The sequence below is a fragment of the Arvicanthis niloticus genome, chromosome 2 (genome assembly GCF_011762505.2).
Source record: "Arvicanthis niloticus isolate mArvNil1 chromosome 2, mArvNil1.pat.X, whole genome shotgun sequence".
NCBI lineage: Eukaryota > Metazoa > Chordata > Mammalia > Rodentia > Muridae > Arvicanthis > Arvicanthis niloticus.
Window position 1 is genome coordinate 117,020,497 of NC_047659.1, and position 19,979 is coordinate 117,040,475.

Consider the following 19,979-nt stretch of genomic DNA (forward strand, 5'->3'; position numbering starts at 1 on the left):
TGGTTCTAGAATGTTTCTCAAGGGTCTCCATGGGTCAGAGTCTTGGGTCTATGGGAATGAAGGCTGGTTCTAGAATGTTTCTCAAGGGTCTCCATGGGTCAACTTCCTTCCCTCACTTCTGTCTCTGGGGATCTCCCAGGAAAAATGTACAACCAGAAGACCTTGTCTCAGGAGCTTTGTTTAGGGGATCCCAAGATATTAGTGCAAACTTCTTTGTTTGAGGGCCCAAGGATGATCCTTATCAGCCATCCAGGTTCTGTAAGAAGGCAGTTCCAGGGCTTTTGTTTGGGTGTGTGTGTGTGGGTACATGTGTTGGGTAAACAAGATCAAGTTTACTGACATGTAATTTACTTAGAGCATAATTCATATTTTGGTGTGCATTTTTGTATGTATTTGACAAATGCATATAGTAGTCGTGTGATCACTGCAAATATCAGGACACGGATTAGCTCTGCGCCTCCCCCCCTCCCCCAATGCTCACACCAAGTCAGCTTCTCACTTTAATTCCTGGTGATCCTTCACCTGCACTTTGGTCTTTGTCAAGGACATGGAAGGAGGTAGGATGCAGTCCTGCGGCACTGGCTTCTGTTTGGCTTCATCTTAGCACCTGTTGGCAGTTCTTGTTGGGGACAACTATGATGCTTTATTTTAGGGTTGACTGGATTAAGGAATACCTAGAAAGCAGATGCTATAGTTTACATATGAAGCAGAGGCTTGGTACCCAGATGATCAGATTTTGGAAAGTGACTGGATTCCAAGAGCTCTGACCTCATGCATGAATTCTTTCTTTGATGGTGTGTAATATGATGGTATTAATGAGAGAGATGAAAGTCAGGGGAGGCGCTAGTTAATGGAAGTAGGTGTGTGGGGGTCATCCTGGGAGATCTTGCTTAGGTCTCTTATAACTCTGTCTCTACTTCCTGTCCACCATGCTGTACCACACCCTCTCTGCCCCTCATGGCAGAGAGCCTTAAAACTCTGAACTATCACAAATCTTTTCTATTTTTCTGTTGCTGTCTCTGATATTTTTGCTCACAGAAATGGTAAGACTTATTGATATTCCAGGAAAAAGCCATTATTTTGGATATATCTGTGAAGTGGCGTGTGAGTGCAGATCCAGGAAGAACCAAACAGGAAATCATGGTGGAGTACCTCGTATAGTGGCTAGCTGCTCACCTCATGTGGCTGAGAAGTACAGAAGAGAGAAGGAATGAGGGTCCAGACACATCCCACAAGGACACATCCACAATAGCTAACTACTTTGACTGTTTTCCTCTTCTCCAGAGTCCCCACTATCTCCCTGTAGCACAATGCTGTTTATATCCAGGAGACACACTTTGATGCTTGGCTCTTTGCGGGACACTTATCCAAATAGTGACCTTTAAATTGTTCCCCAAAGGCTGGAGAGATGGTTCAGTGGTTAAGAGCAACGACTGCTCTTCCAGAGGTCATGAGTTCAACTCCCAACAACCACATGATGGCTCACAACCATCTGTAATGGGGTCTGGTGCCCTCTTCTGGTGTGTCTGAAGAGAGCAACGATGTACTCGTATACATAAAATAAGTAAATAAAAAGATTAAAAAAAATATAAATTGTTCCCCAAATTTAAAAACTTGACGTTTTGTTTCTAACTTTAAATTTTCAAAGAGAAATTTAAAATTTTACATGGAATTTCCCAATTTTTAATAGAAACTAAGTTTAGAGACAGTATGTGTGGCTTTTGTAGGCTTGTATATTGCTAGATTTTCTATCTCAAGTCTTCTCAGTCAAATCCAGTGCGTCTGTCAGTAACTCAAGGAATCACAGAGCTCCCTGTGACAGCAATGCCCAGCTCAGCCTGGTCTCATGCATTCTGCTTTGCAGTCATTCTAGAATTCCAAGAGGGGACTGGAGGAAGAAAATGCGGTTCTAGAGAAATATTTTAGCCATAAAGAAGGATGAAACTATCTCATTTGCAAGAAAATAGGTACAACCAGAGAGAATCATGTTAAGAAAATTAAATCAGTCTCAGAAAAGCAAATATTACATGCTTTTTCTCACTTGTGGGTCCTAGGCTTTATAAATACACAAATCACTTAGGAACAAATGATATGAAAGTAGAAACAGAGCCATCCAGTAAAACAAAGGGGACTAACGGAAAGGTAGGATAGGTAAGAATTGGGAGAGTAGTGAGCTGTGGAGGGGATAGCCTCAGGTACCTCATACCTGTGCATGAAAATGGCCTCTTATAACTTGAATAATAATAATAATAATAATAATAATAATAATAATAATAATAATAATAATAATAAATCATCCAAGTAAAAATAATAGATTCCCACTTTACTGTTTTTACAGCAATTCTGCAGCACAGAAATTATCCTCTGGTGTGATGCTGCTGTGCCTTTGTTGTGTGCCGGGCAAGCAGGCCATCTGGAGGCCGCACCTTTGAATTCTGCACCTTCCTGCCAGTGGCTAAAGTTGCTTTACAGCTTTTACAAGCATAAAACATTCTGGTTTGGGAAGCAAAGTGCTCCATTCACCCATTCAGTGGAAAGGTGGCTTCAGTGGTGGCAACAGTGACTGTCAGGGATGCAGGCCAAGGCTACTGTGAAAGAGGCAGGTTGGATTCACCAGGGACCATGACCCAGGGCGGGGCTTGGATGAAGTATCTAAGGTCTCTGTCTGCAATCCTCTCTCATTATCCAGGAAGCAATGTGTGTCCCTGTCCTTAACAATTGTTGTTCAAGGTCGTTGTGGATGCTCTGAGATTGTAAAGGCCCTTTCAGGCCCAACCTTGTCATGTGACAGCCAGGCCTCCCTGTTCAGGGTGAGCTGGGTTTGTATAATGACAGTGACTGCTCTTCACTGGGAAATGCTCAGATCATCAGAGACAAAGCTGCTTGTCTGTCTTAAGGGGAAATTCCTGGAGTTCCCTGGGTGAATCATCCTAACAAAGACAATCCTTCAAACTTAACAGCTTTCTAGATAGTCAACCCTAAACCTCTTGTTTCCAAACAAGGCAGTCGCCTGTGTGTGACTGTCCTATCCCTTTATGTGACAGTCCAAGGTTTGGGGATTAATTGTGCAGTGGGCTGGATCTTCCTGCCTTTGAGTTTCCTGAAACTTCAGGTGTACAGGAAGGTACTTTCTCAAGTTCAACCAGATAGTTACCTTGAACATTTCATTTAAATCCAGATAAAAACTTTTCTTGGCTGTGGGCTGTGTCTATCTAATTCAAGTAACTATTGGACTGACTGATCTTAAGATAGATGTATGGGCCACATTCTGGAGGATGGAAGGCTGGGGGCGTGGTGGAGGAGTAGTGTGGTGTCTCTGCCATGCCAAGGCTGCTCTTTTCGAAGACTGTTCCAAACAGTGTATCCCAGCAATCATGAACTCGATAAGACTTTTTTTTTTTTAAATGTATGTGTCTGAATAGCAACTAGAAAATGTCACTGGTACCCTTTCATGTTCTTGAGAAGCAGACATATTCAGAAATGGTCCTGTCTCCTGGGACCCATCATCCTCTGGTGTTGCTATGTTTACTTGGTGGTACAATGTGATCCCAAATGACTCAGCTATGCAGGATGCTGATGGCAAGTCCTCACTCCACCTTGGTCCCTACTGTCCCATATAAACCAGGAGGGCTATGACTATGATCTGAGACTTGTGGTCTTTTTGAATTTGGAGTCTGTTGAAACCACAGCTTGGAGAGAAGTTGGGTCATACTCTTCTCGAGGACTTTTGTGTACTTCCTGGCAGCAGTCTGGGCTACATGTGACTAGACAGACTTAATATGAGAAAGGAACTTACAGACTCATGTAATTAAAAACTGTGGGCCTAGATTCTTGTGTTTGTGGATCCAGGAATAAGAGGGTAGCGTTGGACTTGGACTCTAGTCTCTTCCGTTTTGGAGTGCAGCTTCATCTTTTTTCAGGTTCATGCTGGGCAGAGGCAAGGTAGTCGTTAGGGCCCCGTGTTTAAGATGCTAGCTCACACTAGCTCTTGTCCTAGGATTAGCTCTTTGGCTAACCCCTGCTGTGCTCTACCAGACGGAGAACAGACCCCACTGACAGGTAGATTTGCCTCTTGTTCTTGTCTTGAGGCATGGTACCAGGCTAACAGCTGCTTAGACCTAACAGCCCAATTGTTGAGGATGAGAGTCTTCTAAAGGCCACAGAGGCTGCTACCGAAGGGAAAGGAAGAAAGAAGGCCATGGAGGCCAGCTCAGGCCCACAGGGGCTGCAGTAGCAGCAACATCAGAAGTTCACAGCTCAGCCCTTGCAAGCCAGTCTGATGCATTGCAACCCTGACCTCAGTTAGAATTTCCTGGGTAGCTTTTATATCACCTTAATCCCTCCCCTCTCCATCCAGTTTTATCTGGTTATAGAATTAAACGGGGGGGGGGGAGTGTTATCATTGTAAGTGGTCATCCAAGTGCCCCAAGAGGCAGACAGGTCGTGAGAGCCACGGAGTTCAAACAAACTCTTGTTCCCAGAGACTTCTACTTACAAACTGTCATAACCAAGGGTGAGGCCTCTCTGCTGAGAATAGTAGTTTAATTTAAGAAGGAACATGGCAGGTGGCAACTTGAGGCAGGACGCCATGGCTTTGTTGCTGTGCCAGGGGTATGAAATGAAAATTTCTGGGTTTTTTTGGAGGCTCAGCTGTGTCGTGTGATGTTTTTCTGGAAAATGTCTTATGAGAGGATTTTTTTTTTTTTTTGCTGAAGCTGACACGTGGGAGGATGTTTTGCTGACATGGTGTTTTTCTGGAAGCAGCCTGGAAAAAGGACATGCGATGTTTTGCTAGAGTAGACGCTTTAGAAAACACATGAGGTTTAAAAAGTGTATAAGCATAACCCAACAGACAATGGATGACGCTGTGTGGAACTGGTTCACCTTACCATTCTTTGCTGTTATCCTTGGGCTTTGCTGACGCTGGTCTTTGCTGGTGACACTGTGGCATTGGTTCACCTTGCTGTTCTTTACTGGCCATCATTTGTTGTGACTTCATAGAGAGAAACACACCAGAAAACTTCTGGTGGTGTTCCAGTGGCATCCTGATGCTTCAGTGGACTCAGGCCGATCGTCAGAGCCTTGTGGTTTCCTCTGGATCAATCTGCCATTGCTGATTCATGAGCGGTGTTTATGAGTGTATTGAGCTGCTGCTGCTGGTTTATGTGAAGTAAACTGCTGTTGTCCTGACAACGCAAATTGGGTTTGCTCCAAAAAACTATTTCTAAACAGGCCCACATCCTTCTTTGCCCTATTAATCTTTCCTTTCCATGGTGGTGGGATAAAGGGAGGTTAAAACATTTAAGAACCCATATTAAAAATAGGTTTAAAAAAATGTGAGCCTACAGAGGTACTTTAGGCAGCAGCTAAAATGTTCTTGTGTGTGCTGAGTATCCTAGAACCCTGGGCTCAGATGCCACAGACTTTGTGACTGAACTTCATATCTGATACCTGAAACCATGGCATCTAACTTCTAGTTTTCTTATCTGCAAGATGGAAACACTCTCAGACTTATTTCCTTGTCTGTCTGTCTGTCTGTCTGTCTGTCTGTCTGAGACAGGCTCACTATGTAGCTTTGGTTGGCCTAGAACTCTGTATGTGGACCAGGCTGGCCTTGAATTCATAGAGATCTACCTGTCTCTGCCTCCCAAGGTCTGGGATTAAAGGAACGAACCACCACATGTGTAAAGACTTAGCGTTTTTAAGCCTCAGACAGAGGTGATGGCACAGATAGCCACGGAGGAGAAGCAAAAGACACAGGGGCGGCCATTCCAAACTATAAAGGCAAGTATGAGATCTCATGCTTGTAATCCTAGCACTTGGTAGGTGGAATCAAGAGAAGCACCTCAAGGCTTTAGAGTAAGTTCTAGGCCAGTCTGGACTATAGAGTGAAACAATGTTTTAAAAAAACAAAAAGAACCCCCTTAGTAATGTTGGTGATGTTGGTTTTACACCAGTCAGGGGCAGAACAGATACAGGCCTTTTTACATCCTTGCTTGTTGCCTGGATTAGTGGCCAAAGCTGCCTTATGCCTAAGACTCATAAAAATAAATAAAATAAAAAATAAAATCCAGGTAGTGCAGCACAGGAGGAGGAAGACAGACAGAGACCTGGGAACTGCAATGCAACCCACAGACCTGCCCTCCAGTGTGTATGACACCCATGAGCCATAGACACCTGCTTGCTATCACACCACTTGGCATGGATGGAAGATGCCACAAAGGCCTGCCAGCCACGTGGCCGGCCTGCAGCAGGAACCACTCACACCATAATGTGTGAGAATGTGGTGGCCAGATGGGAGAGAGAGAAGTGGAGTAGCTTGAGCATTGTGAAGAGAGATGGAACTGGGGACCTGAGTGTGGAGAGGACTAGCCTCGTGTAAGTGGCCTGCCCTGCCACCTGAGGTCCTGGTGAGGTCCCAACCTGAGCTGCAACTGACGGCCATGTCTGAGTCAGTGGCTATGCAGTGGCAGGGCTGGTGTCAATGTCCATGGCTCATATTACCAGTAGAGAACTTGGAATGTCCCTGGTCAGGGCAGCCACTGAGGACCACATGGATATCTAGGGATTATGTGTAATTGGCTCTGCTCCTCACTGGATACGGTGCTCTGGAGAATCGGCCCCACCTCTCACCAGGGGCAGCACTTGGAAGAGCGGGCCTTGCACTTCACCCAGGCAGCCTAGTGAAGCTAGTCCTGGCAGCAGCAGTGTAGGTGAGCTAGCCCTAAGGGTGTGAGCATGAGAGAGCCGACCCTGCCACAGAGGTGATGTGCTTGCTCCCACTGCCCCTCACCATCTCTGGCAATTGGAAAGCTGCCCACAGGTCATGATCTCAGGAGAGCTATCCTTGTCCCTCACCAGCTACAGCACTCAGGAGAGCAGACCCTGTGCCTTGCCTGGACAGCACAGCCGGCTGGAGCTGTCTGAGGATGCAGGTGAGCAAACCCTGAGGGTGGCAGCTTGGGAGAGTTGGCCCCGCCACTTGTCTCCAGTGAGATGGTGTGGGTGTGGAAATGATGTTTCCCTGCCCTCTTGCACCTCACCACCTGTGACAGTCAGGAGAGCTGGCCTTAAGGTCGTGAGACTGGTGAGTTCCCTGTTCCCCTCCCTCTGCATCACTCAGGAGAGTGGGCCCTGCACCTCTCTTGGGAAGCACAGTAGAGCTGGCCCTGGTGGAGGGGTGGTAGCTGAGCTGGCACTGAGGATCATGAAAGAGTGGACCCTGCCACTCTGTCTGTCATGAGATAGTATGGGTGTAGGAATGATGCCCTCCCCCTCCTCCCCTCACCACCTGCAGTAGCTAGGAGAACTGAGTCTGGGGTCATGAGAGCAGGAGAGCTCTCTGTGCCCCCTCATTGGCTACTACACCTCACTAGGGAATCACAGTGGAACTGGTCCTGATGTTGAGGCCATGCATGGGTGAGCCATCCCTGAGGGTATGAGGGCAGGGGAGCTGACCCTGCCTTTTGCTAATGGCAGCACTGGGTGGCCTAGTTGGAGAAGTACTGGAGCCCTTATCCCGGTGGTGCAGTTAAGGGAGAGCCAGCAGGCTGTCAAGCTCAGCTGCTACCCAGGCTCAGATTCAGGCCTTTGAATTGGCCCTCTCCAAAATCCATATTATCTGCAAATGTGCTGGGGTGTGTGAAAGGGCCAGTCATGCTGTTCCAAAGCTGCATGACCTTCATGACACAAGGCAACAATAGGATAATGGAGAGGAGTCCTGATGAGGTTCCAATATTGATGACGTCACAGAAGCAGTAGGTCTTGATTGAACCAGACCAATGACTCATGGCAACGGACATTTGCAAGTGAAGATGTGTGGACAGAGGGACATACCATGGAACACACTGTGACATACTACAGCTTTCACAATGCGATGTTTTCTATACTGTTTTTTGTTTTGTTTGCTTATGTGTGTGTTTTATTTGGGGGAGGTCACAGGGCAAAGGTCAGGTATGAGTGGGAATGGGGTGCATGATGTGACACTCACAATGCAATCAATAAAAGACAAATTAAAAAACAAAGAACCGGATAAAAACCCTCCACAAATGCAGAAGTATAAACAGACATCGTGATGGCTCTGAGTAGGGTGGTGGGATTCGACTTTTGAAAGGTTTAATTTTGTGGTAGAATAGCAAAATTCTATATATATAGAGAGATTTTGCAGGAAATAATAGACAAGCGAATCTGCCTGATGCTTTCTGTGGTACAGGGTAGAGAAGGAATCCGTGCTTCGGTGGCTGAAGCAGGTGAGCCACAGACCCTGGTGAGTGAGGACAGAGGAGGAAGCACAGGGTCAGAGTTAGAGCACACTGGGCATCAGGAGAGCATGACAGCATGACAGGGGCAGGGACACAGAGTAGAATACTCCTGTCTCAAACACCTCACTGAGAACAGAAGGAAAGAAGGAAGGTCTCCGGCACCTCGTAGGAAGGGTGGTGACTTTAATGGGGACATTTCTTGACCAACACCTTAAGTCTGGGAAGATGGTGGATGGGAGGTGATACAGACATATGGGAAACCACAGGACATGATGGCTTAGGGTGGAAGCATTTCCTGGAAGGATGTCTGTCACATGCAACCTCCTAGAGCAAGGAGACATAAGTCACGGCAATGTTGCATGCAACCTTCCAGACCTGACTCCAGGAAGCAGTAGTCTGCTCAGTGATGATGGGGTGTTTTGAATTGAAAACAAAAAGCAAGAGGTATGTATGGTGATCTTGTTTGTAAAGGGTGGGCCTCAGTGCACAGCAGCCCATTAAAGGCATTGGGAAGGTTTGCACTTAAGTCTTAGAAGGCTGGACCTGCTTGAGCGTACACAAAATCTGCTCCTGAAGCGGGTCACGGCAGCATTTGTCACTCCGTGTGTTAATCTCACAGTGCTGCCTGTCCCTGGGACCATCTATTTCCTGAAGCTGAGATGTGCAGCATGAAAAGGTAACCAACCACATCGCCAGCCCTGGCATGAGGTGAGTGCTTTCCTGGTCAGTTTAATGAGAAGCTGGGCTACTTGACAAGGCTGGTGTTATCTAGTCCCTGCTTGGAGCTTAACCATCTAGAGCAAAGGGCGAAGGTTAAACGTCAACAGTCTCAGACAGTTGCTTCCTGGTCCAGCATGTGAGATCATGAACAACTACCGTACAGCTGGCTTAGTTACTGGTTGCCGAGCATGCAGTGGCGTGCGGATCGCTAGCTGGGTTTGAGGAAGCATTGGAGTAGATGGGAGAGACAAAGACCAGTGCGGGGACTTACTGAGGTGATGCTAGACAGTGGAAGTGGAGCAGGGGTGTGAGAAAGGAGGGGCAGTCACACAGGGGGTGTTACTAGGCAGATTGCCAGGGACCAGAGCCTATGTCCTCCGGTTCTAGGGATGGTGTAGAATGTGCCACACCCAGCCGGGCGGTGGTGGCACAGGCCTTTAATCCCAGCACCTGGGAGGCAGAGGCAGGCGGATTTCTGAGTTCGAGGCCAGCCTGGTCTACAGAGTGAGTTCCAGGACAGCCAGGGCTACACAGAGAAACCCTGTCTCAAAAAACCAAAAAAAAAAAAAAAAAAAAAAAAAAGTGCCACACCTCTTGAGAATTATACAGTGACCAAATCTTTGTCCTTCTGGGCTGAGGGCAGATGCTGAGGCATTCCTCTAGCTGTTCGAATTACCCTGTGGCTCTGAGACCCGAGCAGAGGGTTCTGTAGGCATGTTAGATGGACTGAGCAGTTCCCAGTAGGAACAAGGATACAGAAGGAGATGGATGCACACCGTTCAGGGGCTTGAGTGGACTGGAGTCTTTCCAGGGTAAAGGTGAAGCAGAAGCTAGGTTGCCTATGCTGGTTGCCAGCCACCATGCCTCAGCACACACCCTCTTGGACTCTGACCTCCTATTCTCACACGTAGGCATTTTAGCTGTGGTCAGTGTTGATAAAAGTTATTTTCCCCCTGAATTCATTGGAGCAAAACAGAGCCCATAAGCAAACACTGTCCTCCAAGATTAGAAGAGAGCTCAGGTTGCTGATGCAAGCTCTCTGGCTGGTGAAGGTTTCCTTAAGCCTGGAGCTCAGAGAGGGGGTAGTGGAGTCCACTCATCAGAGTGTGGAGTTTGGCTTGAAGGCCCCTGTTCCTGCCTGTGTCTTCTCCATGTCCTGTCAGCTGAGTCACTGTGGTCAGCCCTGTGCTGTCTAACTGACCCATCTCACATCAGCCATGATGTGTGTACGTGTGGCAGCGTTGATGTGTGTATGTGACACACGCTGCCACACACCAGCACCCGCACAGCACACACCTACCTTTAGGACAGTGGTTCTTAACCTTCCTAATGGGGTGACCCCTTAACTCAGTTCATCGTGTTGTGGTGATCCCCAAACATTAAACTACTTTGTTGCTACTTCATAACTCTAATTTTGATATTGTTATGAGTCATAATGTAAATGTCTGCTATGCAGTATATCTAATTTGCTACCCCTATGGAAGGCTCACTCCATCTCGAAGGGGTTGTGACCCACAGGTTAAGAAACACTGCTCTAGAGGCTATACCAGTGTGTCACACTTCTCCACAGGACAGAACCAACTAAACTTTCTTGTTTTCTCTTCCTTTAGTTATAAAACAAACAAATCAAACTTAACAACAATTTCCAATTTTAAAGCTATTACTTGCGTATGGTGCAATATTTCAGACTCTGATTCAATATTGCATTTTCCAAACCCAAATGAAGCGCCTCACAGTTTGCTTTCCACCGTATCATTCTGAATTTAAAATAGGAACAAAAAGCCTAAGTGATTGTGTGGAAGGACACACGGAAATAAGGTTCGCCCCTCTGCATCCAGGAAGCACAGGGCGACCTCTGTTTGTTTGGAATCCACAGTTAATACGTGAATCTGTGGCATACAGGCGTCTGGAGGAAGCTGAGATAACCACACAGCTGGAGAAGCTGCTGGAGATTCCGGAAGGTCATGTTTGAGGGGTACAAAGTGATGCTGTGACTTGTGTATAATTCAGTACTACTTTGAAAGCGGTCATCGTCCTCATCAGAAGTTATTTCCCATTTAATGGCACTTTGTAATCTCACCAATCTCCATGACCCCCTTCTCCCCTTTCCTAGCCCCCGGAAGCCACTATTCTACTCTCAAATTATCTTTTGGGTTTTATTTTCCACAACAATCAAGATATGGGATTAACAGACAAAGAAAACACATATATACAATGGCCATAAAAATGTTGAAATCCTGTCATTTGTCTGATCCCAGAAGAAAATGTGTTAAGTGAGCTATGACAGGCATAGAAGGACAAATTCTACCTTCTCACTCCTATGGAAAACTCACTTTTGAAGCAGCTGAAGTCTGCATGGAGTCTACATGGAGAATTAGCTGACCGTGTCAGCTGACCATGTAATTGAGTTAGCCTCTGTTAAAATGCAGGGTAACAAAAACATAAAAGAAGTATTTATAAAATTAAAGTTTATCAGTAGTTATGATAATTGCTTTAAGATTTTGATCAATAAAAGACTTTCTTTCCTAGAGGAATGTGTGTGTGTGTGTGTGTACACATACATACATACACATACTTTTTATTGATTTTTTTGTGATTTTTTTTTTACATTATGTACCCCATTCTACTCATTTTCCCATCCCTCCATATCCACCATCTGCCTTTGCAACCTCCTCCATATAAGAAAGCAAAATGAAGCATAGAAAACATCTTGTCATGGAAGCTGCAGTGTGTCACAGTGTGCCCCATAGTACACCCTTTTGCCCAAACAGCTTTGCTTTCAAATGCTCATTGCGATGAGTCATTGGTCTGGTTAGAGGTCACTGGTTCTGTTACGCTATCAGTACTAGATTCTCTCTGAGACTCCTCTTAGATATCTGATGGTTGCCCTGTGTCATGGAGGTCCTGCAGCTTTGAATCTGCAGTACCAGCGTCTTCATGTGATCCAGCAGTTCACAGATGAGGAAGATGTTGGGGGTGGACCAAATTGAAGCCCTGGATCTGGGTCCTGGGTTATAACTGAGCTTGTCAGCCCATCAGGGGAGGGACAGGGCCAGCTCTGCTGCCTACAGCAGCCATCTAGGGGCAAGACCAACCTGCTTGCACCCATGCCACCCATGTCACCAGGGCCAGCTTTTCAGCACTATCCCGGCTAAGGGCAGAGCTAGCTCATATGAATGCTGCAGCCAGGGAGAGGGAGAGCCATCCCAGACGAATGTTTTATGCTTTATCCTTTCAGAGTTTCTGAGTTATAAATGATAGGACGTATAGAAATAGACACATCACAATAGCAGACCTATAAATGGCTAACATATGCTAAAAATGTTTATCTTCATGAGCCATTAGGGAAATGCAAATGTCCCAGTTATAATGGCTATCATACAAAAAAGAAAAAAGAAAACAATAAAAGAAAAAGAATTAAAGAGCCCAGAGAAACAAATGCTGGGAGAATATACAGAGGCAAACAACTCTTACCAACTGCTGTAAAGCAGCGGTCTGGGAGATGACTTACTGGGTAAGGTGCCAGCTATGCATGAGGATTCCAGAACCCACATAAAAGCTGGGGGCAGCAGGGCATGTTGTGTCCCCAGTGTGTTAAGGGCAGGATGGGACAGAGACAGGTAGATTCCCAGAGCACACTGGGCAGCCAGGCAAGCTGAATTGTTAACTTTCCAGATTCAGTGAGAAACCTGGTCTCAGAAACTAAGATGAAGAAGAATTGAAGGAAACACTTGACCTTCACATTCATGCACATGCATGCATGTGCGTGTGTGTGTGTGTGTAATCTCACATGCATACACACACCAATATGTATATATACAACATGCACACATGCACAAAGAATAAGAACCCTAAAAATAGAAACCACTACATGATCCAATTATCCCACCTCTAGTTATTATTCAAAGAACATGAGGCCACCATGCTCAAGAGGCACCAGCATGGACATGTTTATTGTTACATTATTTACCATAGTCAAGATGCGTTGTCAGCCTAGGTGTCCAGTGATGTATGAACTGAAAGAGAAAACGTGGACTAAATGTGCACAGTACTGTTCAGCTATAAAGGTGAAAGAGAGTCTGCTATTTGTAGTGAAATGAGCAAAACTGGACGACATTACAGTACCTGTAATACACCAGGCACAGACAGTTCTGTCTCGTATGTGGAAACCAAATAATAATAACAATAATAATAATAATAATAATAATAATAATAATAATAAATGATGATTTGAAGCAGTTATTAGAGATGGGGAATGGTGTACCTGGAGAGAAAAAAATGGGGTATGGGAATTGATTAGCACATACTATGTGCCTCTGTGGAAATGTCACATTGAACCCTTTCAATATGAATGGTTAACACATACTAGTAATTGTTTTAGGATCCGGGCCATGATGATAATAAAATGCAGAGAGCATTTCTCCTTATGACAGTTCCAGGATATAGCCTGTGTTGAACTTACAGTCTTCCCTCCTCCACTTAAGGTATAGGATTCAGGTCTGAGCCACACCCTTGGTGAGCAGAAGACGTTTAACCGGCATTGATGTGGCTTGCACATGTACTTCAGTGTTCCAGTGGCCCCTTTCTTGGCATACTGGTGACTCGTGGGGCTGTTGTGAGGGTTAAATGGACAGAAGGAGCAAAGCATTAGGAAGTGAGCTAACTTTGTCACTCATTTTTCTAGAAAGCACACAGAGATAGAGCCACATGCTCAGCAGGTAACGGTGTTACTGTGCAGGCCTTGTGACTCAAGTTCGAGTCCTGGCTCCCACATGAAGGTGGAAGGAGAGAACTGTTCTGACCTCAACATAAGTGCCTGCACATGCTCACTAATAGATAATAATGATAATAATAACTTTAAACAATAAAATTAGAGTAGACATACATCTCACTCTAAAAGAACCCCTAGGTATTTTGACAAGGACATTCATAAACTGTAAACATCTTCATATTGAGAAGGGTGAAATAGTCAAATGGTCCTCTAAGAGTCCTGAGGAAGCTGACCCACCAGACTGCAGCATTTATCCCAAATCTATAATAAGATATTAGCTCAAGAATGAGAAAAGAGAGCTAATGGACAAGAACAGAGTCCAAACATTTAGAAACTTGGCATGTGACAGGCCCTTGGCCACAGTGTGGACTCAGCAAGCGGGGCTGGGCTGACTGTATGTCCAGCAGGAAAAAGACGAAGTTAGACACCTATTTCACAACCTGAGTGTCATTCTAGATGAATCCGATGAAAATGAGCATGATAAATGTAAATACGTTTCAAAGAAACCATGTTTCTAGCTTCAGGTACAGAAGAGTCAGTGAAGAGAGAGTTCTGGCTCTGGGAGAAAAGACTGTAGATTCTGTAATTTTTTCAATCAAGAAAATGCAAATTTAGATGATGATGAGATACCATTTTATGTTCCCTTGAGTGGAAACAATGAAAAATTGTGATTCAGAGTGTGGTGGTTTGAATAAAAGTGACCCCCATAGGCCCATAGAGAGTGGCACTGTTAGGAAGTTTGGCTTGTTTGAGTAGGTGTGGCTTTGTTGGATAAAGTGTGTCACATTCACTTCCTGCTGCCTGCTGATCCAGATATAGAACTCCCAGTACTATGTCTGCCTGCATGCCATCACGACTGCCTTCAGGATGATAATGGACTAATCCTCTGAACCCTAAGCCAGCCCCAGTTATATGTTTTTCTTTACAAGCATTGCTGTGACCATGGTGTCTCATCACAGCAATAAAAACCCTAAGACATAGAGTGTTGATGGAGAGATGAGCTACTGAGAGCTGAATTCTGGGGCGGGGTTGTTACTGGGCACAACCACTTTGCAAAACTAACTGGGGGTTATTTGGAAAAAGAGCTCTGCCTATCCCATGGTCCAACAGTTCTGTTACTAGTATGTACCTGAAAATGGTCTTGCTCATCCCAGCTGGAGCCAGGCACAGGACTACTTAGAGCTGCAGTGTTCTGGGATTACAGCTATTTTAGTTGTGTAATCCCAGGCATACTGGGATTACAGATGCATGCCACCACATCTGGCTTTTTATGTGGACTCTGGGAACCGAACTCGAGTTGTTAGGTTTGCACAGCAAGTGCCTTTACCCGCAGAACCATCTCATTGGCCACTATGATACATTCTAAAAGCTTTATTTATTTTATCCTTCAGTTTGTATTCCACATTTAACCATTTTAAATGTCTCGGTGGAAGGTGTGAGGTAGGGATCCCATTCCCCACTTCTCATGTGAGCGTTCACTTGCCGGCTGCAGATACGGTGAAGATATCTTTTTCCTCATTACCCTTTACTTTTATTTTTGTCAAAAACCATTATCTATTTAGATTTCCTTAAGTATGTTGATGCCTACCTATGATCCTGGCACTTGGGAGACAGAGGTAAATTTGAAACCAGCCTAGACTACATAACGAGAGCCTATCTCAAACCAACCAACCAACCAACCAACCAACCAACCAACCAACCAACCAACCAACAAAACAAACAAACAAGAAAACACTAACCATTCTCTTACTCTATCATTTAGTTACCCATCTGCCTCATTATGATCATTTTTTTTCTTTCTTTAAAAAAAAATCCCAATTACCTAATGTTCTCCTAGAGATGAACCTGGAGAGCTTGTGGACTTGTCTGGAGGTTCGAGCAGGGGGTGTAGCTTGGACTCACATGCCCTTGCCTGCAGAGCAAGCCCAGGGAAGGGCATCCTCCTTAATTAAGCATACACTGACAGGAAGGATGAACATGAAGCAGTGAGGGAAGAAGGTGCCACTCATAGCCAACCAGATCAGCCAGTCATGGTGATAGACGGCGTGCGACAGATCTCACCAACAAATACCCTCACAGTTTCTTAGCATCTTCTTTGGTCCTGGTGGTGAGTAGAGCCAACTACTGTCTACTTTCTAGTTCAACAACGTCTCAACTATTGCTTACTGCTGGTCCTTTGTTCTTCCATGTACATTTTAGAATCTGTGTGCTGATGATATTTTAATGGGAACAGCAATGAATCTATACATCAATTTGGTGTACAATTGGTGTTTTATTATATTGAATCTTTCTATGATATATGAACATTAAGCTGTTTCACATATTTAGCTCTTAATTTTTTCAAAAAAAAAAACATTATGATTTTTTGCATAGGTGTTTTGTAGTTTTGTTAGATGTATTCCTAAGGAATATTTGTCTGTCTCTCTCTCTATCTACCTACCTACCTACCTGTCTTCTATCTATCATCTATCTATCTATCTATCTATCTATCTATCTATCTATCTATCTATGTATTGTGTGTGTTTGAGTGTGTGCTCCTGCCAGAGTATGCATATGAAAGTCACAGGACAACTTGCAAGATTGAATTCTCTCCTTCTAACAGGTTAAGTTCTGGCATCAAGCCCAAGTTATCAGGCCTGGCAGCAAGAATTCCTACCCACTGAACCATCTTCTAATTTTTTGCATATTCTTTGAGTTTCTATGCATATAATCACATTATGTGTAAAATAAGAGTGCTTTTCTTTCTTTTAAAAATTTATGTACTTTTTAATATAATCATGTGCTCCATGTCACTGGCACATGGCTGAAAGGCCATTAGCAGGCCACATATACAACAGAGTATGTGTTTATCACTACATGAATATATCATATCATCTAGTAGTGCCATAGCTGTTCTTGTGTAAGTTCACAGATTATGGTGTTTATACAAGATATCTAGGAATTCATCTCTCAGAATATCTCCTAATTAAAGGCTACAAGTGTAGATTTTTCTTGTGTTTTTGTAGTGGATGAAACCCCTACTGCAAACGTTGGATCGAAATGGTTATTGTGAACATCTTTGTCTTCATCCTGATTTTTGAAAGAGAACATTTCAGATTTCACTATAGAAGGGCTGGGTCAATACCTTAGTGGTTAAGGGCACTCATGTTCCTCCAATACAAGATCAATTTCCAGCACCCACATGGCAGTTTACAATCGATTTTTAACTCCAGTTCAGGTAATTTGGTGACCCTTTCCAGGCTCTGAGGGCACTGGGCAGGCCAGTGGTGCACAGAACACATGCATACAAAACGCCCATACACATAAAATTTTCAAAAGATTCATTTCTTAAAAAGTTCACTATTCAATTGGACTTTGGGGGCTAGAGAGAGCTCCGTGGTTAAGGGCACTTTTTGCTCTTACAGAGGATCCAGATTCAGTTCTTAGCAGCCACATGGTGGCTCACAACCACCCTTAACTCCAGTGTGAGGGGATTCAACTTCTTCTTCTGACCTCTGAGGGTACAGACATACATGTGGTGAGCACATATACAGGCAAAACATTTATGCACATAAAATAAAACAAATAAATAAATAAAAATTTGAAAAAACTTTCGAATTTCAGTTGAAGGCTTAGATAAGAGGTGTTCATCTGAAGTCCCCTGTTTTCTAGATTTTGATCACGTTTAATTGATGAGTTCTACACATCTTTCAGTTGCTTTTGTGCATCTATAAAATAATCAGTTTTCTATGTTATGCCTTTGACCCTCCGCATACTGGGGCTGGCACACAGGGAACAGAAGACATGCTAGGACTGACTCTGGGTGTTCCATCACCACCACTAGCTGACTTTATATTTTTAAGGAGACGATTTCCTAACACTAAACATTATTCTTGAAACAACCTAAATTTAGTAACCTGCCATTTTTGTTTTAAAGAATTATTTACTTATTTATTGAGACAGTGTTTCACTGTGTAATCCTTGCTGGCTTGAAAGTGGACATGTAGACTAGGCTAACCTTGAACTTAGATCCAATCTGCTTCCTGAGTGCTGGAATTAAAGTTGTGAGCTATCATCCCTAGATATTTCATCATCATCATCATTATTGTTGTTGTTATTTTTGTTGTTGATGTTTATGTGTTTGTTCAAGAGAATGTCATGTAAATGACTGTACTAACAAGGCAAAAAGAGGGTGTTAGATTTCCTGGATCTGGACTTACTCATGATTGTGAGTCATCTGTTGTAGGTGCTTTTAAAAGTATAGTTTAGTTTAAATTTCAAATTTTATTGATAATGATGGTAGTGTGTGTAATGTATGGGAAAGTGTGGGCCTCTGTGTGGGTAGAAGTGAGAGGTCAAGTTTCAGGTTCTCCTTTTCCACTGTGAATTCTCAGGATCAGACTCAGGCCATCAGGTCTGTACAGAAAATGCTTTCAACTGAGGAGGCATTTTGTTGGCATCATTTATTTTGAGACAGCGTGTCACTGTATCGCCCCTGCTCGCCGCCTGGAACTTGGGATCCACCTGAGTCAGCCTCAAGATTGTTGGGATTGTGGATGTGTACCTGGCTCTCTCTCTCTCTCTCTCTCTCTCTCTGTCTGTCTCTTTCTCTATCTCACATACACATTAGGATTTTTGAATCTATATCATACATACATACATACATACATACATAATATTCATTTATAATTTTCCTCCTTCTGACTATGGATTTTGTTATCGAACCTATGACAGCTTCAAAAGACAACCCAAATAACATGTCTTACTCTGTTTTCTAAATGAGATTCTAGAAGATGGGCCTGATTCTCACTTACTTATTTTGAGAAATTTGTACATCAGTATATTAAAGGGCATTTGCAAAAACTTACATTCACACACACAGTTCCATGTAGCTTAGTTAATTGTAACAAAATTGTAACAGTTTAAAATTATAATATTTATAATTACAAAATGCAGAACATCATATAGACTACAGTTTTACAAAAAAAAAATAATAACACACTGAATCGGAAAGTTACATTGCAAAACCCTCTCCTACTTTGGAAGCCAAGCTGCCTCCAGTTAGAAACCATGAACCATTAAACGGGCTGTGCGGTTCTTTGCCACTCTCTTGGCTTCTCTGAGCTCCGAGCTTCCTTAATTGTCAGGTGTGTTTGCTTAATGACTCTTTGCCTCCTGGAGTTGTCAGGAGGAACCAGTGCAACAACTGTATGTCAGGTGGTTAACCCAAGTTGGGTATGTAATGGGTGTTCAATGCACGGTGATGAGTTTACTACCACATAATCAATTTCCAGTTTTAACAGTAAATCTTTTCATTCCAGTCATAACTGAGTACCCAATGAAAACCAGAGGCTTTGGAGCACACCAGCAAAATCAAATGTGCCCTTCGATGTATCTGGTACAGGGATCAGCACTGAAGTTTGGGGATCTATGAAACGAGATGAAATAAAGCAAAGATTGAACCTGTCTTTATGGTGCTTTGTTCTGCATGGACAAGGGTAAATAAAGTCAGCTATACCTGCTGGGAGGACAACTGGAGCTACCTACTCGTGGGCTCTGAGGCTGTCACATATCAAGAACCACCCAAAATGAATCAAGGTGACTTGCTCAATCGGGCCCCAGGTCTAAGGCCTAATTCTGGCCCATGCAGGTTATCACCGGTGTTTATCCATCAGAGCTGACAGGCATTTTGGGAAATCTTTGCATCAGGCCTCACTTTCTGCCACATATGACTATGCTAATTTTTGATATCCATTTCTTGGGTAGGTTAACGGAGCCTTAGGGATAAGACTTACCTCTTGAGCCTGTTGCAGAAATGTAGCAAGACATGTTAGGAATGCGGTGATGTGCAGCAGGGGACAGAGAAGGTGGACTCATCTAGTTGTTGGGTTGGTGTGCCAGACTGTCTATTCATGGAGATGAGAATATATGGATGCAGAGTTGGAGCTACACCTCTAGAGAGATGGGTACACACATCTGCATGCAACTGTATAGTACATTCACATTATGAATTCAACGTTTCAATAATATACCCGTGATGTGCGGTTTGATATATTTGCACTACTGTGTCAATCAGTTGTGAATTCTGCCTGCAAAACCGTTAGAAGTGTAAAACGGGACCTTGTAATGCCAGGACACTGGAGATAGCCCTCTTTGGGTATGCCTGGACAAGACCTGGCATTCTGCCCTGCTTGGCAGTCAACCTTATTCTCCTGCAGTTCTGCCATTGTAGGGGTGTCAGATGCCAA

The 19,979-nt window shown here is 44.0% G+C and overlaps 1 long non-coding RNA gene across 2 annotated transcripts in view; it reads left to right on the forward strand.

Annotated features, from left to right (window-relative positions):
* Positions 1–19,188, forward strand: part of LOC143441459 (uncharacterized) — a 56,132-nt gene extending 36,944 nt beyond the window's left edge. Inside the window, exons 3-5 of one of the 2 annotated variants that reach the window (XR_013108869.1) lie at positions 6,862–6,935; positions 8,881–8,969; positions 15,719–19,188. This is a non-coding gene — a long non-coding RNA (uncharacterized LOC143441459). Of the gene's footprint in view, positions 1–6,861; positions 6,936–8,880; positions 8,970–10,857; positions 11,510–15,718 lie in introns of those variants that run through there. The other variant, XR_013108868.1, reaches the window with a different exon arrangement.
* Positions 19,189–19,979: the final 791 nt, after the last annotated feature.